Source organism: Aquarana catesbeiana, linkage group LG03 (assembly GCF_042186555.1).
Source record: "Aquarana catesbeiana isolate 2022-GZ linkage group LG03, ASM4218655v1, whole genome shotgun sequence".
NCBI classification, from domain to species: Eukaryota; Metazoa; Chordata; class Amphibia; order Anura; family Ranidae; genus Aquarana; species Aquarana catesbeiana.
The window spans coordinates 50,137,492-50,162,931 of NC_133326.1; the positions used below are offsets into that span (position 1 = coordinate 50,137,492).

Consider the following 25,440-nt stretch of genomic DNA (forward strand, 5'->3'; position numbering starts at 1 on the left):
GCCGGGACACCTGATGTGAGGGGGGCTCCGCCGGGGACACCTGATGTGAGGGGGGCTCCCTTGGGGACTCCTGATGTGAGGGGGGCTCCGCCGGGGACACTGATGTGAGGGGGAGCTCCGCCGGGGACTCCTGGTGTGAGGGGGGCTCCCTTGGGGACTCCTAGATGTGAGGGGGAGCTCCGCCGGGGAGTCCTGGGTGTGAGGGGGGCTCCCTTGGGGACTCCTGATGTGAGGGGGAGCTCCGCCGGGGACTCCTGATGTGAGGGGGGCTCCGCCGGGGACACCTGATGTGAGGGGGGGCTCTGCGGGGACTCCTGATGTGAGGGGGGGCTCCCTTGGGGACTCCTGATTGTGAGGGGGGCTCCGCCAGGGACACCTGATGTGAGGGGGAGCTCCGCCGGGGACTCCTGGTGTGAGGGGGGGCTCCCTTGGGGACTCCTGATGTGAGGGGGGCTCCGCCGGGGACACCTGATGTGAGGGGGGCTCCGCCGGGGACTCCTGATGTGAGTGGGGCTCCCTTGGGGACTCCTGATGTGAGTGGGGCTCCCTTGGGGACTCCTGATGTGAGTGGGGCTCCCTTGGGGACTCCTGATGTGAGGGGGGAGCTCCGCCGGGGAGTCCTGGTGTGAGGGGGGCTCCCTTGGGGACTCCTGATGTGAGGGGGGGCTCCGCCGGGGGACTCCTGGTGTGAGGGGGGGCTCCGCCGGGGACTCTGGTGTGAGGGGGGGCTCCGCCGGGGACTCCTGATGTGAGGGGGGCTCCGCTGGGGGCACCTGATGCAAGGGACGGACTCTGCTCGGACATCTGAAGCAAGGGACGGAGGGCTGGTGGCAGGCGACGTGGCTGGTGACACGCTCAGGGATCCCACTGATTCTGCATTATGGTGAGTTGAATGATTTCTTTTATATTACAATATAATAATAGAAATAATGCGCTTCAATCATCCTGACACTATAACAACCATGGTGCCGGGATGATTGAAGCATTAACACCAGGTGTTTGGAGTATCTTTATCTGCTGATTGTTAAACTTTCTAGAATACACATATTTCTATTGTGTAGGATCTGGGGCTGCTGTCCCGTCATTTCCCTCTCTCTCCCCCTCTCTCCCCCTCTCTCCCCCTCTCTCCCCCTCTCTCCCCCATTCATTTCAGACTCTAACCACACCCTCTAGAGCCACGCCCATTTAAGCCACGCCCACAATTTCGCGTAAACCACACCCATTTTTGGGCGCGGCGCGCTTCGCGCGCCGCACTTGTCTGTTTTTGCCAGGCCACGCCTGCTGACGAATGCCCCACCCCCTAATTATTGGACAGCTCCGCCTACAGCCACAAAAGTGTCCCACATTTTTTTTTTACAATGTTGGCAACTATGTTATCAGGTTCTGACTTTTGCTAAGTGACACCTTAAAAGCTTTGTCTGATGGAGCTGAATGACTCAATTCACACATGGGTGGTTGTGGCACTCCATGTAATGGACTGAATGTTGGAGGTACATTTGTGGCTACTGATTTCTGCTGTCTGCCAGGAAAGAGGCCTGAATTGTGGCAGAATGGCTGCGGTCCCATAGTCAGAGGTCCCATACTGAAAACTACAGGAAGAACCATGCAATCTCCAAGGAGCACAGCTCAGGTAGTATTTGCTATACAGAAACCCCATTCCCCAGGGTGTCCCAAGTGGCATGGCTCATCCAAGCTTAGATCAGCACATCTATGAGTAAGGCCACACAAGTGTGATATATTTAGCTTGCAGGTGTCATCAAGAAAAGGAATGGCTTGATTCTGATATGCTTGAGCAGGAACACAGATGTTCCCGGTAATGTGTGATGTATATGTATGTATACTTGTACACCCCCAGCGGGGCTTGTGCATGAAAACTAAGAAGAGAAGAGAGGTGCCACTTCAATTCCAGATTTTTTTTTTTCCTGCAAGAAGAAAATAACAAAAAAAAAAAAACAAAAAAAAAAAAAAAAGATTTAATGCCCACACTGCAAAAAGTCACAACTTGAATTGTGCAGCATTGGGCTTGTGTCTTTCATCCTAACATGGTCATTTTCTGCCTGCAGCCATATACACTACTATGCAAGTGTCTCAGGTGTAAAAAAATACTGTAAATAAGGAATACTTTCATAAATAAAAGTGTTAAAACAGAATTCCGGTAGTTTCCAGTGGCTAAAACTTTTTTTTTTTTAAAGCCTATGGTGTGCAAACACACCCAAAAACTTCACCCGGTGCCAAAAAAATGTGCATACACATAAAGAGTGAAACACAAAAAAGTGCAACAGGTACACAAGCCCTCTAAAATCAGAAGACCTTGCCCTGAATCCCTCGGGGCGTTAGGCTCCAGACGGGGACAAGGGTACTTACACTTGGTCCATCTGGCCGAAACCAGACGGACCCCGTTCTCTGGAGGGCCTGCCGAAACAGACCCACCCAAGTACTAGGTGGGGCTCCCCCGAAGGGAGACCCCATGAGAGAGGGCGAACCAAGCCAAAAAGGCCATGTCCACCCCTTCCCAAGACTTTCAGGGCAGGCCCGAGGACCTGCAACCCTACTCATGTCCTCATCTTCAATCTCTCCCTTTCTAGTGGCATTTTCCCCTCCCCTCTAAAACATGCACAGATCACTCCCATTCTTAAAAAGCCCTCACTGGACCCTACCGACCTGAACAACTTAAGACCCATCTCACTACTCCCATTCACCTCTAAACTTCTAGAACGCTTAGTCTACAACCGTCTTAGCTCCTACCTCAATGAAAATAACCTTCTTGACCCCTTACAGTCTGGCTTTCGCTCGCAGCACTCCACGGAAACTACCTTACTAAAACTCACTAACGATTTACTAACTGCTAAAACCAACAGCCAGTACTCCATACTCCTACTACTTGACCTCTCTGCGGCCTTTGATACTGTTGACCACCCGCTCCTTCTCAATAAACTACATTCCCTTGGCCTCCGAGATTCTGCTCTATCCTGGTTCTCTGGCTATTTATCACAGCGCTCCTTCAGTGTCACCTACAACTCTGTCTCCTCCTCTCCATTGCCCCTTTCTGTGGGGGTCCCCCAAGACTCGGTTCTTGGACCCCTTCTCTTCTCTATCTACACCTCCTCCCTTGGTCACCTAATAACTGCCCATGGCTTCCAATACCACTTATACGCTGATGACACCCAAATCTATCTGTCTACTCCTCACCTCACTCCTTCAGTCTCCTCTCGCATTACTAACTTACTAACTGACATATCAGAATGGATGTCGCACCACTTCCTTAAACTAAATCTCTCTAAAACTGAGCTATTAATATTCCCCCCCGCCCGTGCCCCCCTCCATGACTTTTCCATCAAAATCAACAATGCAACCATCAGTCCCTCCCCTCACGCCAGGGTACTAGGTGTAATCCTAGATTCTGACTTGTCATTTCAGCCTCAAATCCAATCGCTGTCAAAAGTTTGTAGAATTCACCTCCGTAACATCTCTAAAATTCGCCCTTTTTTAACAAATGAAACCACCAAGCTCCTCATTCACTCCCTTGTTATCTCTCGCCTTGACTATTGCAACTCCCTTCTCATTGGCCTACCGCTCCATAGGCTATCCCCTCTTCAGTCTATCATGAATGCTGCTGCCAGACTTATCCACCTTACCAACCGCTCAGTGTCTGCCAACCCTCTACTTCAATCCCTACACTGGCTCCCAATCACCCAGCGAATTAAATTCAAAATTCTAACCACAACATACAAAGCCATTCACAACTCTGCCCCAAGCTACATCACTAATCTTGTCTCCAAATATCACCCAAATCGACCTCTCCGCTCTTCTCAAGACCTCCTGCTTTCAAGCTCTCATCTCCTCCTCCCATGCTCGTCTCCAGGATTTCTCCAGAGCCTCTCCCATCCTCTGGAACTCGCTACCTCCATCTATCCGGCTATCCCCTACTCTTGCTACCTTCAGGCAATCCCTGAAAACTCATCTCTTCAGGAAAGCCTATCACGTCTCCAACTAATCTCCTACCACTTCCACCAGCTCATTCCCCACAGTTACAACCTTTTGTACCACCTGCCCCACCCTATTAGATTGTAAGCTCTTCTGAGCAGGGCCCTCTTAATCCTATTGTATTGTATTGTATTATAACTGTATTGTCTCCCTTTTATATTGTAAAGCGCTGCGTAAACTGTTGGCGCTATATAAATCCTGAATAATAATAAAATAATAATAATAATAATACTCATCACACAGTGCAACAAACCATGTACAACACAAAAATACAAAAGTGACAAACATAGGCAATAAATAAAATAAAATGGGGAAGGAATAAGTGGAGAGGAGAGTGAAAAGGTGGCCATTGTGTAAAACAATGACCAGGCCCTCCGGCCAGGAATAAAAAATTCCTGTGATCCTAGCCAAAAGGCCCGGCCCAAGAGGCAGGTGCTAAAAAGCGTGTCATATGGTGCAGTGACCGTGGTGCCTCAAATCAAAGTGATCCTCACTCACAGTGATTTTTTGGCACCCCTGGACTGCCACTCCAGGGGCACATACTCCATAGGCTTTCAAGACCAACCCTGACCAGCGACCCAGACCGCAGCAGCCCCCACTCCAGGCAGAAAGGCATGAAGTTCAGGGAGCTTGGTGAGAGCCCTTTACCATCAGGCCCCACCGTCGCTCCAATCACTCCTCCCAAATTACATTCGGGAAATACTAACCACTCCCCCCCCCCCCCCCCCCCCAAAGGAGGGGTAAGTGATCTCTCCTGAAAAACTGTCCGTAGCTAGAGCTACCACAATCTAGGCCAGAAGGCCAGGGACCCGACCCTCTGGTCAGACCCAGATGCAGCACCCATCCTCACCAGGAGCACCCTTCCGGACAGCTCAGACTCAACCATCGGCCAACCCCTCAGTATCTGTCAGGCAGCTTGGCATAGTCCCTGCTGAAATCGCCTTTCCAGGCACTATAACACCATTGGATTTGCTGGCTCTCACCTTTGAGAGTAGCACAGCGCCTCCTCTGGAAACTGATAAGAACAGATACACTTGATCTTAGCCAAAAGGCCGAGAAGCGACTGCTTGTCCTGCTGCAAAATACTCCCTGATGGTATGGCATGATGGATACATATCTGCCTGTATTTTTCAGCATTAAAGGACATCACTGATCCTAACCGAATCTCCATTTGCAGAAATGTCGCCACCAAACTTGCAAGAAACCTCTACCATGCTTCACTGTTGCCTGCAGACACTCATTATTGTACCACTCTTCAGCCCTTCTTCCATTAAACTGCCTCCTGCTACAACCAAATATTTCACATTTTGACTCATAAGCCTTGTTTCCATGTCCTATGTGCCATACCAAAAGGGAGGCATGTAATTGGCCCCAAATGTATTCTGCGACAGGACAACGACCCCAAACATAAAATCAATGTCAATAAGAACTAAGGTCCTGAACCAAATCCCGATTCTCGCTCTGTCACAAGCGATCGTAGAAGCCCGGCGGTCATCGCGCCCGCCGTGCACTCGCATCGGGGTCGGGCACACACTGCAGGCGCGGGCCCCTAGTGGCCAAAAGGGGAAGCGACGTAACATAACATCGTTTCGCCCAGCCATGCCATTCTGCTGCAGTAAAACTGCGACGGCTGGTCGGCAAGCGGTTAAAGGAGGCAATACACTGTATTAAGAACTGGGGTACGTAAACTTTTGATCAGAGTCATTTGGGTAGTGTCTGTTTTCATTATGAATTATAAGGATAGTATCAATCAACATAATTGATTGATAATAAATGGCTTCAGCCAAACACTAACCATGAGTGAAAGAAAAGTTTTTTTGTTTTTTTTTTTATCATTCATATTCTCTTTTTTTTTTTACAACGGCCCTGAATTAACAAGAATGGCTCCTCCTCAAAAAAACAAAAACAAACAAAAAAACACATACCTTTTTGAAAAACGACTTTAGTCTAAAGAAAAAAAAAAAAAGCCAATGGGAATATCACTTAGAATGCATTTCAAATCCCAGTGCACACTGTAATATCACTTTAAAAAAATACATTAGGGTGTCCTCTTAGTGCCTTTGGAATTTGCATTAGTTTACTGGGCAAAACTCTGGCCATCACTCCTGGACTGGCATGACGCCATTAAAATGCTCCGCTCCAACACATTTCATCACATCTGCCCGACTGCCTCAAGAGTACTGGGAGCTATCCCAGAGGTGCTGCTTTAGGACTTTAATGTATATATGATCATATGGACTGCTAAGAAAAAAAAAAAAAGTACTTTTGCTAAATTTTCACATTTTAATATGATAGATATGGTTACTGTGGGTAAAGTGCCATAATCCCTGTATATAGACAAATGGGAAGTACCCTCTAGGGATGGGACTATACCGGCACTAAGGAAGTACAATAGGAGTATAAAAATGTTGTTTATTGGTACAACAAATTAACCGGTTCCTGACCGGCGCACGCCAATGTACGTCGGCAGAATAGCACGGCTGGGTAAATGGGCGTACCCGTACGTCCCTTTGTATTTGCCGCCGTGCCATTGCGTGCACCGGCCGGGAGCTCCGCGAGTCGGGTCACAGGTCCTGCGGACTCGATCGCCTCGAGGATACCCGCGATCGCCTCACGGAGAGGACGAACGGGGAGATGCTAAGGTAAACAAGCATCTCCCCGTTCTGCCTAGTAACAGTGTCACTGATCTCTGCTCCCTGTGATTGGGAGCAGAGATCAGTGACGTGTCACATGTAGCCACGCCCCCCCCCCCCCCCCACAGTTAGTAACACATCCCTAGGACACACTTAACCCCTCCCTAGCCCCCTAGTGGTTAACCCCTTCACTGCCAGTGTCACTTACACAGGAATCAGTGCATTTGTATAGCATTGATTGCTGTATAAATGACAATGGTCCCAAAAATGTGTCAAAAATGTCCGATGTGTCCGCCATGTCGCAGTCACGATAAAAATCGCTCATCGCCGCCATTACAAGTAAAAAAAAAATATTAATAATAAAAATGCCATAAAACTATCCCCTATTTTGTAAATGCTATAACTTTTGCGCAAACCAATCAATAAATGCTTATTGCGTTTTTTTTTACCAAAAATATGTAGAAGAATATGTATCGGCCTAAACTGAGGAAAAAAAATTTTTTTTAAAATATTTTTGGGGGATATTTATTATAGCAAAAAGTAAAAAATAATGCGTTTTTTTCAAAATTGTCTCTAATTTTTTTGTTTATAGCGCAAAAAATAAAAACCGCAGAGGTGATCAAATACCACCAAAAGAAAGCTCTATTTGTGGGAAAAAAAGGACGACAATTTTGTTTGGGAGCCACGTCGCACGACCGCGCAATTGTCAGTTAAAGCGATGCAGTGCCGAATTGCAAAGAACACACTGGTCAGGAAGGGGTAAATTCTTCCGGGGCTGAAGTGGTTAAAAACTAGAAGTATTGTATATAGGTCATACAAATAGGGCATACAACATTACATTGGCATTGGAACAATCCAGTGACACCTTTAATGACATTTTTATACAGTGGAACCTCGGTTTGCAGGTAACGCGGTTAACGAGCATTTCGCAAACCGAACACTGTATTTTTAAAATTCCTAACTCAGTTTGCGAGTGTTGTCTCGCAAAACGAGCAGGATTCAGGCCAAAAGCGGTGTGCAGTACTGCTTTTGGCCTGAGGTGGGGGGCGCCGAAGCCGAGCAGAGCCGAAAGTCGCCGATCGGAAATGCACAGAAAGGCCCGAGGAGAGTTTGGTTGCCCTCAGCAAACCTCGGAAAGGCTCGTTACCGGAGTCTTTCCGAGGTTTGCCGAGGTCCGCCGAAGTGTCCCTCGGGCCTTTTCAGCCGTTTCCCAGGCTCTCCAGCGCCCCCCGCCTCTGGCCGCATGCGGTATTTCATCCCATTGAAGTCAATGCGGAACTAATTATTTTAGTTTCCATTGACTTCAATGGGAAAAATTGCTTTGATATGTGAGTACTTTGGATTACGAGCATTCTCCTGGAACGGATTATGCTCGTAATCTGAGGTTCCACTGTACTCCTATTGTACTTCCTTAGTGCCGGTATAGTCCCATCCCTAGATGATACTTCTCATTTGTCTAAAAATATTCAGTGTTCTGTATAAGAAAAGATTGCACTGCGCTAGTTTATAAATATAAGTATCTGATTGATGTGAGAAACACACGTCAGTGATAGCTGCATTCACAAATATTAAGACAACAGGTGGATTTTCACATTGGTTTGCGCAGAGATCTTTTGACAATTGTAACTAAAGCTGTGTAGTAATTTTCAGAAGACAATCAGATTTTAGTTTTTGTTAATCACAATCACTGGCATACTGGAAAAATAAATACATGACTTAACAGTACCTGAAAGAGAATAACAAACATCTACTTTACATTTTAGAGCAACATTGCCACTTTATGGGCTCTTTCACACTGGCCGTAATGCTCATCGCTAGGGTTGCACCGATACCAGTTTTTTACTGGCGAGTACGAGTACCAATACTCGTACACAACTACTTGCCGATACCGAGTACCCATACCTTTGTGGTGCGATTTGAGCACATACAAAATGAATGAGCTCAAATCGCAATGCTAAGAATTGCATGCGATTTGAACAGGAATGTGGGGCGATTCCTTCTGAATCGCATGCGGTTTCCTGCATTGTCAGTGACTTCAGCATGGGTTCACACAGGAGCGCCGCTGAAAACCAAATGCTATTCAGACAGGAATCGCAACGCATTCCTGTTCAAACTGCATGCGATTTCATTGCAAAGAAAAAAAAGAGAGAGTCGCCCTGGGACTTTAAATGAGGTGGTCACAGTTTGCCACTGAGCAACAAGACTAATAGCAGTATAAATGTTTATTAAAATGAATCTACATACATGGATAATATAGCATATTAGCTCAGCCAATGGATTTGCACATAATGAAGAGAATAAATAACGTTAATACAAAACGTTATACAATGCAGTATATACAAATGCACGCACGTTTTGCGAGATTATTGCTCGCTCATCAGGGGTGGATGCGGATGAAATGTATCTGAATAGACAAAAAGATGTCACACAGTGGTAAATGCAGAATGGGCCAGAGGAAAACGGCCCAATACTTACCAATGAACGAAACCAGAGTTTCCATCGCTGAACCCCCAAATGGACGGCAGCAGCCAGAGTATGGCACGGGAGCTGAGGGGGAGAAGATGGACATGGGTACCCCCAGGGGGGATGCCAGGCAGCAGACATGGCATAGGTGAAGGTGAATGGTCCCAATTTTCTCAGTATGTAACTTGATAGACGTATATGTCTCAATTAAGGATGAGCTCCGGCGTGTTCGCATGCTGCACGTGCCGAGCCCTCCAGGAAGTCGGCATGGCGCAGCGTTAATCACAAGCAGCGAGGCATTTCCTGATGTGCGGCTGCAGAGATCGGGAAATGTCTCACTGCCTGTGATTAGCGCTGCGCCGTGCCGACTTCCTGGCGGGCTCTGCACGTGCAGCATGCGAACACGCCGGAGCTCATCCTTAGTCTCAATGATTTGCCAAATTTAGTAAGATGAACATCAAGTTATATAATGTAATAATATTTTTGTATGAGAGCATGTATACTCTAGCATCCTGTAAGTATATATGTCAAGCTTTACTAAATAAGCAGAGTAGACAAAAGTTGTACTATTATTTGTATAGAAAACATATGTGGACTAACCTGATCCAATAATGGAGCGACATAGAGACCATGGGTAAGAAAGTAAATCCTGAAAAAATGTGTTTGTCTGGGAAAGAGAAAAGGAAAAGGTTGTGTGAAAAGCTATGTTATAAATGAAAGAAATAAGTGCAGGGAATGCAGATGAAGCACCAGGTGAGTGCTAGGGTGGGGAGAGTGTATTTACCTTGATATACAAACAGCTGAACAGCAATGGAAATCTCTGTGGTGTGCATAGAGTGTGCGGGGATATAAGTCAGGGGTGAGACGTGGCTGAGATCACTTCCTTCACTCACCAATACTATGCACACCACAGAGATTTCCGGTGCTGTTCAGCTGTTTGTATATCAAGGTAAATACACTCTCCCCACCCCAGCACTCACCTGGTGCTTAATTTGCATTCCCTGTACTTTTTTGTTTCAAATACATTTATTCAGGATTTACTTTCTTACCCATGGTCTCTATGTCTGCTCCATTATTGGATCAGGTTAGTCCACATATGTTTCTATACAAATAATTGTACAACTTTTGTCTACTCTGCTTATTTAGTAAAGCTTGACATATATACTTATGCTAGAGTATACATGCTCTCATACAAAAATATTATTACATTATATAACTTGATGTTCATCTTACAAAATTTGTCAAATCATTGAGACATATACATCTATCAAGCTACATACTGAGACAATTAGGACCATTCACCTTCACCTATGCCATGTCTGCCGCCTGTCATCCCCCCTGGGGGTACCCGTGTCCGTCTTCTCCCCCTCAGCTCCCGTGCCATACTCTGGCTGCTGCCGTCCATTTGGGGGTTCAGCGATGGAAACTCTGGTTTCATTCATTGGTAAGTATTGGGCCGTTTTGCTCTGGCCCATTCTGCCACTGTTCTTACATTTACCTCTGTGACACATCTTTTTGTCTATTCAAATACATCTCATCTGTATCCAGCCCTGATGAGCGAGCAATGATCTCGCGAAACGCACGTCGGGTTTTCTGATGCGTGCATTTGTATATACTGCATTGTATAACGCTTGTATCAACTTTATTCTCTTCATTATGTGCAAATCCATTGGCTGAGCTAATATGCTATATTATCCATGTATGTGCATTAATTTTAATAAACATTTATACTGCTATTAGTCTTGTTACTCAGTGGCAAACTGTGACCACCTCATTTAAAGTCCCAGAGCGACTCTTTTTTTGTATATGTATATAGGGATGGAGGTGTATCACTGGTGACTGCAGACCTTTCAATTTTATTTTGCTTCTAATTGCAAAGAAGGCATTAAAGCAGGATTCCGGCCAGGATAATTTTTTAAAAGTCAGCAGCTACAAACACTGTAGCTAATGACTTTAAATAAGTAGATTTACCTGTCCTGGGCGCCCGCGATGTCGGCCGCCCGAGGCTGACCCGTCCCTTGGCTCTCGGGTCCCGGCACCGCCATCCTAAGGGAAACAGGCAGTAAAGCCTTGCGGCTTCACTGCCAGTTTCCTACTGCGCACGTGCGAACGGCTCTTTGTGAATGGGACGCGATGTGTTGTGGGACACACACAGTTCCCATAACACACTGCACCCCATTCCCCAGAAGACAACGCGGGGAGCAGAACACTGAAGATCACCGCGGTGTAGGAAGAGGCAGATTAGGAAGACTGCCTAGCAACAGCCATTTCACGTAAGTAAAAAAATTTTTTTTTTTGCTCCATTTTTTCAGGTATTTTTTTATGCAATTTTTTTTTTTTTTTTAGGGTGGACCTCCACTTTAGGGTAAACAACCTTCGGCCTTTACAATCACGTTTAAAAGGGGAAGTGTGGGGAACAAATAAACATACTCCCCTATATGGCTACATCATCGTTCATCACCAGCTCTAAGACTAAGAACCAAACAACCACTTGACAGCTGATCGCTCAGTTCAGTCTTATCTGAGCATTGAATGGTAACTGCCAGTCCCTGCTCTGCCCCTCTAGCGCTCCCTGAAGTGCCAGAGTTGAAGGGGCAGGAGCACCAGGCTCAAGCTTTTAGCTATGTGCTGAGAGGCTGAGCCAGCTGCTGGTCAGGCATCTGGGTGGATCCTGACATTAAAGTCGGGATCCCTGCACAGCCTAGAACAGCTCTGTGCCACCAGCGGGCCATGGAGAAGTAATGCCAGACAAGCGTCAGCCATATTTCTCTTTTAAAAAAGGTATTTTAGCATTTTTAGACAGTTGGTGTCTTATGATCTAACCTTGAAATCTGGTTTAAAGATATCTCTATTGTCAGGGTCAGTTCCCATTAGTATTTTTAAATAAATTCTTCTCCCAGCTACTATTAACCTTGGAGAATGAATTGATTACATCAAGATCATCAAAATTCTATCAACCAGCAATATGATCTCGTGGAATTTCAGCAGGTCACTAAATTAATCTTAAAGTACCCAAAATATTGTCAGTAGACAGGGGCGTTGCTAGGTCTACGAAAGATCTTGGGCTAGAGCCCATAGCAGCGTAGTAAAGAAAGTCATATGCTTGGGCGGGCATACACATGTATATACGGTAATATACGTGTGTGTGTAATATATATATATATATATATAGATAGATAGATAGATAGATAGATAGATAGATAGATAGATAGATAGATAGATAGATAGAGATATATATATATCTCTCTCCCCAGAGAGCCCCCCTCCCCTACATCAGGGTCCCCAGGGAGCCTCCTCCTTACATCAGGGTCCCCAGGGAGCCTCCCCCTTGCATCAGGGTCCCCAGGGAGCCTCCCCCTTAAAATCAGGGTCCCCAGAGATCCTTCCCTCCCCTTGGGGACCCCTGCAAAGACTCGGGGCTATGGCCCCCAGATTCTGAGCTTTAGCCCCAAAAGTCACCCCCTAGTGATGCCACTGTCAGTAGATTCTGAAAAAAAAAAAAAAAAAAAAAAAAAAAAAGAGGGGTGGGGGTGTCATGAAACCTATGTCTCTCATATGCTGCATAACTGTAAAGGAAATTTGTAAGTTCTGTATATAACTATATTCTATTTTGAATGTATTGCACATGGCACTAATAATGTTGTCAGTACATGTTTGCATTCTTTTGAGTCCTGATAAGAATTAGCCTGCCTATGTTACTCCCCTTGTTACTATAAAAGTACAATTGTAATATTAATTCGATACCTACCTAGTCATGTGTATAAAAACCTTCAATTGCTTCTAAATAAGGCAGAACAGTTATTTGGAAAGATGGGGGAGTGTATCTTTTGTGTCTGTTCCCTACTGCAGTAGTTATAAATATTGACTAGTGGTTCCAAATTAATATCTATAAAATATCCATACACAAATTTTAACCCAACCACCATCCCTTTGGACATGCTGTTTTTTGTAGGCTTATAGACATAAAAGAAATACAGGTGAACAAAGAAAACTTTGCAGCTGGCCCTTTAAAAAAGTTTTTTTTTTTTTAGGGTATTAAGCCCTCGTTCACATTGAAGCAATTTGTCATGTGATTTGACAGGTCAAATGGCATGACAAGTCCCAGCCTATTGCTGGTGTTTCATCAGATTAGGTGACCCATCAGAATTTGTAACGGAAGTGCCGTTTTGTCGCCGCCATCTTGCTACACCCCACACTCGTCCACAGTATTGATACAGAGAGAAGGCGGCAAGCAGACATCTTGTTACACCCACCGGAGTCTTGCATTTCACACTTATTTTTAACAGTAAACGGAGCTTATATGGTGAAATACAGTATTTAGAAATCTCACAGACTGTTTAGATGCTGAATTTTAAAAGCAGCAGCAAGCCTGCTGATCTCACAGGTTTGCAAATCTGACAGAACACTGCTGCTTTTATAATTTAACATGTAAACAGTCCGATGGATTTCTAAATACTCTATTTCGCATATAAGTTCTGTTAACTGTTAAAAATACATGTGAGATGCAAAACTCTGGTGGGTGTAACAAGATGTCTGCTTCCCGTCTTCTCACTGTAGTCTTACTGAGGACGAGTGCGGGGTGTAGCAAGATGGCGGCGACAGAACGCCATTACAGTTTGACAGGTCGCCTAATCTGACGAAACACCGGCAAGGGCACCATTCCAATTGGTGCGTCACTGACTGTGGCGCCGCACCGCTTTGCAAACGTAGTTACTGCACTAATTTTGCTGATGCCGAGTGCGACTTCAATAGACATCTGTGCATGAAGCGGCACAGATGTCTTTCAAGTTGCACTGAAATGCAGCTTTGAAATCTTACAATTTCAGATGAAGTCGCACGATTTCAAAGCCGCGTTTAATGTGAACGAGGGTTAAGGATTCTTTTTAGGCTTTTTCACAAACCTAGCAACTGTTAGGCTACTTTCACACTGAGGGGCTTTACAGGCGCTACAGCGCTTAAAATAGCACCTGCATAGCGCCTGTAATGAGCCTCTCCTGTCTCTCCAGTGTAAAAGCCCGAGTGTTTTCACACTGGAGCGGTGCGCTTGCAGGACGGTCAAGTCCTGCAAGCAGCATCTTTGCAGCGTTGTAGGAGCGGTGTATACACCGCTCCTACAGCGCCTCTGCTCATTAAAATCAATGGGGCAGCGCCGCCAAACCGCCGCTGCAGCGGCGCTTTGCGGGCAGTTTTAACCCTTTCTTGGCCGCTGGTGGGGGTTAAAAGCATTGAATATCGTCGCTAAAACAACGGTAAAGCGTCCCTAAAAATAGCAGCGTTTTACCGCCAAATGCCCGCCTGCTCCAGTGTGAAAGTAGCCTTACTGATTAGAAACTTCCAAACAGAAGTTGATAGGCTAGTAGATGATAGGCTCAGCAATGGCATGCAATTCCAAGCTGCTGCTAACAAAGCAAACAGAATATTGGCATGGATTAAAAAGGGGATCAACTCCAGAGATAAAACGATTATTCTCCCACTCTACAAGACTCTGGTCCGGCCGCACCTGGAGTATGCTGTCCAGTTCTGGGCACCAGTCCTCAGGAAGGATGTACTGGAAATGGAGCGAGTACAAAGAAGGGCAACAAAGCTAATAAAGGGTCTGGAGGATATTAGTTATGAGGAAAGGTTGCGAGCACTGAACTTATTCTCTCTGGAGAAGAGACGCTTGAGAGGGGATATGATTTCGATATACAAATACCGTACTGGTGACCCTACAATAGAGATAAAACTTTTTCGCAGAAGAGAGTTTAACAAGACTCGCGGCCACTCATTAAAATTAGAAGAAAAGAGGTTTAACCTTAATCTACGTAGCGGGTTCTTTACTGTAAGAGCGGCAAGGATGTGGAATTCTCTTCCACAGGCGGTGGTCTCAGCTGGGAGCATCGATAGCTTCAAGAAACTATTAGATAATCACCTAAATGACCGCAACATACAGGGATATACAATGTAATACTGACATACAATCACACACATAGGTTGGACTTGATGGACTTGTGTATTTTTTTCAACCTCACCTACTATGTAACTATGTAAATGAGACACAAGCTTTCCTTTTCAATACCTATTTCCAGCCCCCTTGTTTAAATCTTTGGCTAATAAAAGGGGACATACCTGAAGTCATCCCTAGGGATCTTGTAGAAAATGTTAAGTATACTTTAATTTCTTTTTCTTAAAAGGTATGGCTCCTTGTCTGTCAACTTTTTTTTTTTTTTTTTTTTTAATGAGCAGAAATGACACCCGCTTTAAATCGCCAAGAATACATGGCTATAGATAGCATTCTGTGACTGCAAGGAGAATATCCAAATATAGGATCTTTGATTAAAATCACATAAAAGATTTTCTGTGTGCATGCTTGATTGATTAAACACAGTTACTGTGCAGCACTGCTCTTTGCACTGCCTTATTAAATAAGCCCACACATCAAAGTGAACAGTTGGAAGTCAGCTGAAGTGAAGGCTGCAAAAGGAAGCCTGTATGATCATCTTGTATATAAAGAAAAGATCTACTTGCAACTATTCATTAGTTTTTGGGCGTAAATTAAAAAGACAAGTATAACCTGAAATTATACATATCCAACACCCTCCGGCAATGGCAGTAATCTCTAATCTTTGCCCTGCTGCTGCCCGTCATTAGGATGTGACGAGCGCTCCAGCTTCAATGGGGAATCTGCTGCTACACAAGCCGGCGAATGCAGCATGTACACTCACCGCACACTTTATAAAAGGCACACTTGTTCAATTGATTGGTAACACAAATTGCTAATCAGCCAAGCACATGGCAGTAACTCAATGCATTTAGGCATCTAGACATGGTGAAGATGACTTGCTGAAGTTCAAACCGAGCATCAGAATGGGGAAAAAAAGAGGGGATTTAGGTGACTTTGAACATGGCATGGTTGTTGGTGCCAGACAGGCTGGTCTGAGTATTTCAAAAACGGCTGATTTACTGGGATTTTCACACACACACACACACACCACACACAACCATTTATTGGGTTTACAGAGAATGGTCCAAAAAATAGAAAATATCCAGTGAGCGGGAGTTGTGTGGATGAAAATGCCTTGTTGATGTCAGAAGAGAATGGGCAGACTGGTTCCAGATGATAGAATGGCAACCGTAATTCAAATATCCACTCATTACAACCAGGGGATTATTTATTTATTTTAACACTTTGATTGCTGTTACTGTGATCATCATTGTAATGGCAATGTTTTGAATGGTCATGAATGGATTACATTAACTACAGCTGTGATTTACTATTGTGTTCTGCGATTTTTCAAACAGCTATCACATGGTACAGGGTGCTGTAATTGGCCCAGGTACCATATGAGAGCTGTGGGCCAATCACAGCATCACTAAAGGAACCACACAGCTGTTATGAATGAAACTCATTCACAACAGCTTTGTTGACGTTGTGATCATGTGATTATATAACATGCCGCTAACCCATAAGAGTCAGGAGGACATACATGTACACGCGATCCTGCCTGGCCATGCCACCGTGCTGCAGTGAATGTACTGTGGCCGAGCAGAAAGTGGTTAAAGAAGAATTCTAGGTGTGGATATTTTCACATAGTTACATTGGTAAAGCCTAGACCAATGTAACTTTGCACATACCATACCTGTGGGATCCCTCTAGAAGCTGGAAATCACTATAGTAGACACCACTGCTCCAGTGATAGCCAATAGCTTTCAGGTTATTTACAGTGAGGCTGCAGTGTTGCATTTTGAACACAGGAAGTCATCCGATTGGCAGGGGTGCCATTCAGTGTTCACTGATTATAAGTGAAGCCTCATTAGTGCCGCTTCATCAGCGCACATCAGTGAAGAAAAATTACTTATTTGTAAAATTTTATAACAGAAACTAAGGGAAAAAAAAAACCCCAGTGGCAATTAACCACTTGACCTATGGAAGATTTACCCCCTTGACGACCAGGCCATTTTTTTCAATACAGCACTGCGTTACATTTAACTGACAATTGCTCGGTCGTGCGACACTGTAGCTTCTACAAACTATGGGATATTTTTATTTATTTTACTAGAAATGGCAGCGATCAGCGACTTCAAGTGTGATGGCGATATTGTGGCAGACATTCAGACACTGACACTTTTGTTTTTACACACTTTGGGAACCAGTGACACTAATACACTAATCAGTGCTACAAATATGCACTGTTACTGTACTGACACTGGCTTGGAAGGAGTTAACATCAGGTGTGATCAAAGGGTTAACTGTGTGAGGTGATTTTACTAGGGGAAAGACATGGTTCATAGTCCCTGCTTTGCAGAGACACAGGATCCATGCCTTCCCTCCTGTCAGAATGGCAATCTGCCTTGTTTACATAGGCAGAGCGATGTCCTGCCTCTCTGATTGATGATCGCCGGGTGGCGGCGGACATCGAGTACCCACCAATCAGCTCCCGCTGTGTGTAATCAAAGCCGAGCGAGCGTCCCCCCCCCCCAGAAGTGCGGGATCACATTATATACATAAAACATATACATACACACACACGTGACCCAGCGCACAGCTGCCACCCTGTAACAATAAAACTGAAAGAAAAGAAAGCTTTGTCTCAAACAAATTAAATTACAAAAAATGTCATATGGCATGACCGCGCAATTGTCAAAGTGTGACAGCGCTGAAAGCTGAAAATTGGCCTGGGCAGGAAAGCGCCCAGTATTGAAGAAGTTAACAGATTTAATCAAGTGTTTGCTTTCACTGCGTCTATGTAATAAAATCTTCCCTTCAACTTTCTCTTGAGATAGACAGCCTCAGATGGTGAACAGAGCGTACACATTTCACATTTAAAGTGGAACTAAATCCTTAAATTGCTAGGGAGGTAGAGCTTTTTCGGATTAGCGATGTTGCATGTTTCTTCGGCCAAAAAAACTATAAAAATACCAAGAAATTAGCTGGGTGCATGAATGATTCAACTTGAGCAGCAGAAAATGACAGTGGTGTGGACTGACTGGCAATGAGGATATCAGAGCTGTGAGCACCGGAGGATGACAAATTCAGAGTTAGGTTGGCCATAATGTCCATATTTGCTATGCATACTTACACATTATGGCAGGAGCTCAGTACTGCTTTACACTGGCCACAGCCAACTTTATTGCTTTAGCAGTAATAAATAGACGTAGGTAGTATCTGTAAAATCAGCAGCTGTAAAATTTGTACCTGCTGACTTAATTTTTCGGGGGGGGGGGGGGGGGGGGGGGGGGGCGGGCTGGACCTCCGTTTTAAGAGAAATGCACCCAAAAAAAGTGCATGTACTTGTTTTTTTGTAAAGGAGCACACTGTAAGAACCGTAGTGTGTTACTATGCATTGTGGTGCATTGCAAAGGTTGTCTGTTCCATTTGCAAGGTTGGTTGGGGTGTCAATAAAAATTAATGGCAACGCAACATGTGCGTTCCAGCACCGCAAAAAAAAAAAAATGTAATCACAGCCTAAAGGATTACTTCACCAGAAACATAAGACTAAAATTAGGCCAGTTTCTTAGAAACAACTGGTTCTCCCAAAACTTCATATATCTTTCAAATAACTTCAAAACTTCATATCCTTGGAAGATCTGAGTAAACTGCATCCTAGCCTCTCCAATGTGAAAGCAGTATGCTTTTCATCTTCCGCCACTAGAAGGTGATATGTAAAAGTATATGCTATGGGGCGTGGCCTGGACCGGAATGGCGTAGGGAGCTAGAAACGAGAGCTCCGCTTGCCCACTATCCGTATTTCAAGATCCTGGAGGTAATACTGCTAAATTATTACCCACGAGTGGACGCCTGACTCTCCTGGCCCTCTGGGAACATGTCGCCGCCGAAACAGAAAACGGATCCGGCTGCAAAGCTAGCCAAATATAGGAATACATATAAGGAAGCTGGAGGAGAAAATGGCGCCGGTTCCTCTCCCCATGCAGACTCAGTGGCGGAAGATACGGCGCGAGTGCTGGAAGCAATATCAGATTGTAAGAGCACTTTAACCAGCAAGATTGAGGAGGTTAAGGTGGATGTCTCACTAATACACCAAGATCTGCAAAAACTAAGAGACAGAGTCACAGAGACTGAAGCCCGCATTAGCCGCGTGGAAGATGAAGTATCGCCCTTACAGGTTCATACCGAACGACTGCAACACCAACTTAACATGGTGATAGTCAAGCAGGACGACATGGAAAACCGCCTGAGAAGGTGTAACTTGCGGTTCATAGGCCTGCCTGAGGGATCAGAAGGCTCTGACCCCCCCTCATTTCTGGAGAAATTGCTGGTTGACACGTTCGGGAGAGCTGAGTTCTCCACCTCCTTCGTGGTTGAAAGGGCACACAGGCTTGCGGCCAAGCCTCCCCGCAGGGCGCTCCGCCGAGGACATTTATTGCTAAGCTGCTCAACTTCCGCGATCGAGATGCTGTACTGCGGTTGACTAGAACAAAGGGTAATATACCCTTCAAGAATGTGGAGGTTAAAGTATTCCCAGACTTCTCGGCGGAGGTCCAGAAGAAGAGAGCCCTGTTTACAGAAGCGAAATGCCAGTTACGAATCCGCCATTACTCTTATGCAATGCTTTTCCCAGCGCGGTTGCGAGTTGTGGGAGAAGACAGGGCACACTTCTTTGACACGCCTGAAGCTGTTTTTACTTGGCTTGAAAACAAGGAAGCCCCGCGGCGTGACCCTGCTTGAAACCCCCACCTGATATTCAGCAAAGGAGGGAATAGGTCCTGCAACAACTACACATCTCCCTGAAACCTGCAAATTTACCATCCTACAGGTACTCTTACAAAAAATACATGCTATTTACAATAATGTTCTGGTGTCTGGCTTAGTTGCACCTGCATTTCCCCTATTTGAGGACAATCTGTTTCCTGGCACCCGTGGATGTGGTCAAGATTAACCTTTGGTGCTATATGGGCGCTTTCGCCACTATAAATACCCACAGGACTTGCGTGAGTCTCCACATGAAAGGGCCTGCTCAGGAATTTGCCAAAGACACAGCTAGTATTCCTCACAAGTTTTACAGGCTTTGGCAGGCGGTCACCCGGTAAGACACTCGCAATGGGGAATATGGAACTATCCCCCAGGTCGGTGCGCTGGCTCCTGACGCTATTGCTTGCTTCACAGCGAAGTATCGCCCCCCCCTAGCCGCGGATGTCTGGCTGGATCCCGCGTGTTCTCATTTTTTGTTTTTTCTTAGCAACAGTTGCCTTAGGGCACAAGTGAAGTTTCTCTGGCACACCCGGCATCAGCAAACTGCACGTATATTTAAATGGATGCATTGCTTACCCGGGTACGCCAGTGTGTTGATGCAGCTTATCTTAGGCTGCTATGTTTGTGTTAATGTTTGGTTAAAAAATTTTATACTGAAAGGAAATAGCTCGTGGTGCCCACTTCCTGCTATAATGTTCATGCACTCCAACTATTATGTCAAAGGCCACCATATACAACCAGCCCGGTTTTCCTATCTATCCGGCCCTATATGTTTAAAAGAGAGGGAGGGGAAGGGGAGCAGGGGCTTTGTTGCATATGAGAATGATGTTAGAATCTTAATAAATGTTTATATGGCATGCAAACATAAAACAACAAAACCATGTTGGATATTAAATGTTTGACCTGGAACGTGAGAGGTCTCAGGGCCAAGCCCAAACGCAACGCAGTACTGGCATATCTCAAGTCCCAACACGTGGACATTGCGGTGCTCGTTGAGACTCACCTCACGGGGCAACTTCAAACGACACTTAAGAAACCCTGGGTGGGATGGCTATACCAGGCCCCATACTCTGCCAACTCCAGAGGTGTAGCCATACTTGTGGCCAAAACAGTACAATTCGTGCTTCTTGCTCTTAGATCCGACCCGCAGGGTAGATTTTTATTTTTGCATGCTAAGGTGAATGGACTGGAAGTGTTAATTATGGCATTTCATATACCACCTCCCTTTCAATTAAGTGCCATAAATGAGGGGATAATGTACATGTCTCAATTTCCCACGGTTCCTGTGTTGTGGCTGGGCGATTTTAACAACATAATGAATAGGGAGTTGGACCGTATGTCAACAGCGCCTCAAGATGGTATCGCTCAGCCACACACTAGGTTTAGTAAGATGATCACAGACCTGGCTCTTATAGACACGTGGAGACACTGTAATCCATCAGAAAAGGCATACTCCTGCTTCTCCGCATCACATAACACCATGTCACGCATCGACCTTATATTTATTTCAGGTACTCTCACCCCCCTACTTAACAAGGTAGGATTTAACCCACGCATCCTATCTGATCATGCCCCATACTGGATTATGCTTGGGGTTGACGCTCCCCCCCGGACATACAGCTGGAATCTAAATCCGTTTTGGCTGACAGTTGTTCCTGATCTGGAGGAGGTGGCCAGTGAATGGGAGTTCTTCTTCCACACGAATAAGGGCACAGCACCCCCTGAGATTATATGGGACGCTTTCAAAGCTCATGCCCTAATGATTTTATCGCAACGCATATCCCGGTATCGCAAAACTTCCTCCCAGATTCTTACACAGGCAGAACACTCCCTGGTGGAGGCAGAAAAGAACTTCACAAATGACCCCTCCGCATTAACAGCAGACCAATTAAAATTACAAGCAAGAATAGTGAATAACTTATATTTTGAAAAGGCTGACAGAAAAATTTTCTATAATAAGCAAAGACACTATGAATGTGGAGAGCGGGCGGGTCGACTCTTGGCATATTTAGCACATCTGGACCACAGACCTCCCACGGTGGTAGCACTTCGGGCTGCGACCGGTGGGGTGTTGACCGATCCTGATGAGGTAGCCAGGGAGTTTCGCGAATTTTACGCATCCTTATACTCATCCAATGCAGATGCATCAGTAGAGGCAATTGCGACGGTGCTATACAACATAGAACTCCCCCACCTCACTCAGCTCCAGATGGATCAGCTAGAGGCCCCCATTAACGAAAGCGAAGTCTCCAGGGCAATTTCATTGCTTAATACTTCAAAAGCTCCGGGGTCTGACGGGCTGCCTCTGGAGTTCTATAAAACGTATAGTGAGGCGCTGACCCCCAAACTACGTGAACTATTTTCTCATATATTTAAATCTGAAACCCTCCCCCCGTCTATGCGCGAAGCCCATATAGTGCTGATACCTAAGCCAGGAAAAAACCCAGAGATCCCGGAGTCTTACCGCCCGATATCCCTCCTTCAACTAGATGTAAAAATATTGGCCAAGATCCTGGCGCTTCGCTTAAACACGGTGATCCTCTCATTAATTCATCCGGACCAAACCGGTTTCATGCCAGCTAAAAACACGGCATATAATCTACGTAGGCTTTATATGAATGTCCAAGCTAAACATGACACCATGGGCTCCAGAGTGGTGGTGTCCTTAGACGCCGCAAAGGCGTTTGACTCTGTTGAGTGGACGTACTTGTGGGAGTGCCTCACAAAATATGGGTTCGGACCCCGCTTTATTAAATGGATCCAACTATTATATCAGAGCCCATGCGCCAGGATCTTGGTCAACGGAAAGATCTCGGAATCGTTTCCTCTCTCCAGGGGCACTCGGCAGGGGTGCCCACTTTCTCCCCTTTTGTATGCCCTAGCGGTGGAGCCTCTCGCCGCATCCCTTTGAGCCCACCCAGGCGTTATAGGACTTACCCGTGGTACCTTGTTGGAAAAGATCAGTTTATATGCTGACGATATGTTATTGTACCTCGCAGACTCAGGCGCGTCCTTACAATTGGCCCTAGAAGTAATTCAAAATTTCGGCAAATATTCGGGATTGAAAATTAACTGGGATAAATCCCAGATCCTCCCGATAGACGTCAGTGCGCCCACCAGTGAACAATCCAGCTCCCCACTTCTCAGGGTCAGCGAGATGACTTATCTAGGAATAGTGATAACTCGATCATCAGAAGATTATGTCCGCCTCAATTTAGAACCCCTAATAGCAGTACTGAAACGCAAAACACAGATATGGGCCAAACTACCCCTAGGGGTGATGGGTCGAGTTAATCTAATCAAAATGGTCCTTCTTCCTAAATTTTTATACGTGTTGTGGCATGCCCCGATCTATTTACCCTTGCGAATATTTAAATCCATTGAAGCTATTCTTAACTCATTTGTTTGGGGATCGGGCCGCCATAAATTATCCTGGCAAACATTGAAGAACCCAACAGAATTGGGGGGTGCGGCTTTGCCGGACTTTAATCTCTATTACTTGGCGGCGCAACTGTCCCAGTTTTTCCACCTAGATAAACATGACAAAAAGCGCTGTTTATCCCTGCTCTGTGCTCCACGGGGACGTCGAACCTCACACCCTTTCCAGATTCTTTTTCTAGGTATATAGATAACAAGAAAGGAATGCTTTACCACTACTGTAGGATATGGGAAGTGGTAAAACACAAACTCAAACTGCCGCCTACGCACTCCCACAAGCCACTATGGGATAATCCTGAACTGGGAGAACTCCACAAGGTGCCAAATCCCGAAATTTGGCTTCAATACGGCATAGGATTCTTATCAGATGTCTACCATGACAACATCTTACAGTCATTCCAACAGCTCAAAACAAACTTTAGCCTCCCAAACAATATGTTCTTTCGTTATCTCCAGCTCCGCCACGCCCTTCATACTCAATTCGGTGGGACCCCTCCTGGCGTGGAACGTGCGGATGTCTTGCACGTCATGTTGGGCACCGAACATCGCAAGCTCATTTCAGATTTCTACAACTTGATGCTAAGACCCACTGCAGTCTCTCCATTGCATATAAATTGAAAGACGTCTGGTCGGGGGATGTGGGGGAGCTGGAGGATGATGAATGGGAGGACGCCCTGGAGACTTGCAGAAAGGTCTCTACTAAGCTTTCGGACCGCCTCACACACCTGTATATTTTACACAGGTCATATTTAACCCCCCATCATATAGCCAAATACAAACCAACTCAGAACCCCAATTGCCCCCATTGTGACAGTCCAACTAGTACCTTCTTTCATCTCCTCTGGCAATGTCCAGTGGTACAGGATTACTGGTCCCAGATAGTTAGATTTATCCACGATGAAATGGGATCCCCACTTTCACTATGCCCCAAACAATGCCTACTAGGAATATTTCCAGACCCTGACTCGGATAAATATCATAAGATCTTCCTTCAAGAAACGCTATTCATAGCTAGACTACTAATAGCCAGAAAATGGTTACAAACTGCCCCTCCCACACTCCAAGAATGGATATCCAACATTAATAATGTTCTTCCCTATAAAAAGGAAATCTATGCCCACAGGGGTTGCCCAACTAAATATGGCAAAGTATGGGATGCCTGGCTGGAAAATGCTTCCACTTGTAACACACCCTCAGAATGATTTATCTTGCACTAAAAACTCCCTCTGAAGTATTAAATTGTGAATGTACTATCCAGGTCTTATAGATGTGATGTAATACAACATTGTACGATGCATGTTTGGTATCTCTTTACATTTATATTTTCTTTTATTTGCCTGTCTGTTTGTCGCCTAAGCTACTTTCAGTTGTATCTTGAGTATTATTCCCCTGTATTATGGATGAATATGACCTGTATGTACAACTACTTTTCTTTTTTCAATAAAGCACCACGTTAAATGTAAAAAAAAAAAAAAAAGTATATGCTATGCAGTAATAATAGAAAAGCGATCTCTGTGGGAAACTCAACTCTTTTCTTTCCTGAGACAAGACACGACAAATGAAAACTGGTTACTGTGGTTGTGTTGCGTGCTATGGGAACCCAACTGATTGTTCAGGCCCTGGGCAGATCTCAGAAGGTACACCACATTCAACCATATACTGTCCCCTCAACTTTGTAGTGCAAGGACCTGCCTGATTGCATACACATTTGAAAGCATTTAGGTTTGACCTCATTATATGTGGTTTTGGTAAATCTAAAGGAAAATTGTGCAAAAAATAGTTTAATGTGAAGCCAGCTTTAGGGAACCTCTGCTAAAAATAATTATAGCTACCATTCATGGTACATTAGTGTGATCACTAAATTGCAGACCGTTTAAAATATAATAAATAATATGATATACCTAACATATTGACACCCTGGGCAATCCGACAATCTTCTGATGACTACTTCCAGCAGGATAATGTCACAAAGCTCAAATCATCTCACCACTGGTTTCCTGAACATGACAATGAGGCCACTGCACTCCAATGACCTCCACAGTCACCAGATCTCAATCCAACAGAGCACCTTTTGGGATGTGGTGGAACAGGAGATTAACATGGGTGTGCAGCCGACAAATCTGCAGCAACTGCATGATGCTATCATGTCAATATGGACCAAAATCTCTGAGGAATGTTTCCAACACCTTGTTGAATCTATGCCATGAAGAATTAAAAGGTAGTTCTACAGGC

General features: G+C 45.2%; 1 protein-coding gene and 1 pseudogene across 3 annotated transcripts in view; both read right to left on the bottom strand.

Moving 5' to 3' along the window:
* MAN2A2 (mannosidase alpha class 2A member 2) overlaps window positions 1-25,440 on the bottom strand; it is a 218,864-nt gene that overhangs the window by 127,600 nt on the left and 65,824 nt on the right. Inside the window, exon 1 of one of the 3 annotated variants that reach the window (XM_073618512.1) lies at window positions 9,681-9,701. The exons of the other annotated variants lie outside the window; for them this stretch is intronic. The gene's annotated coding sequence lies outside the window, so the exon portion shown is untranslated. Of the gene's footprint in view, window positions 1-9,680; window positions 9,702-25,440 lie in introns of those variants that run through there. 3 annotated transcript variants of the gene reach the window in all.
* On the bottom strand, window positions 4,947-5,048 carry LOC141135970 (U2 spliceosomal RNA; annotated as a pseudogene).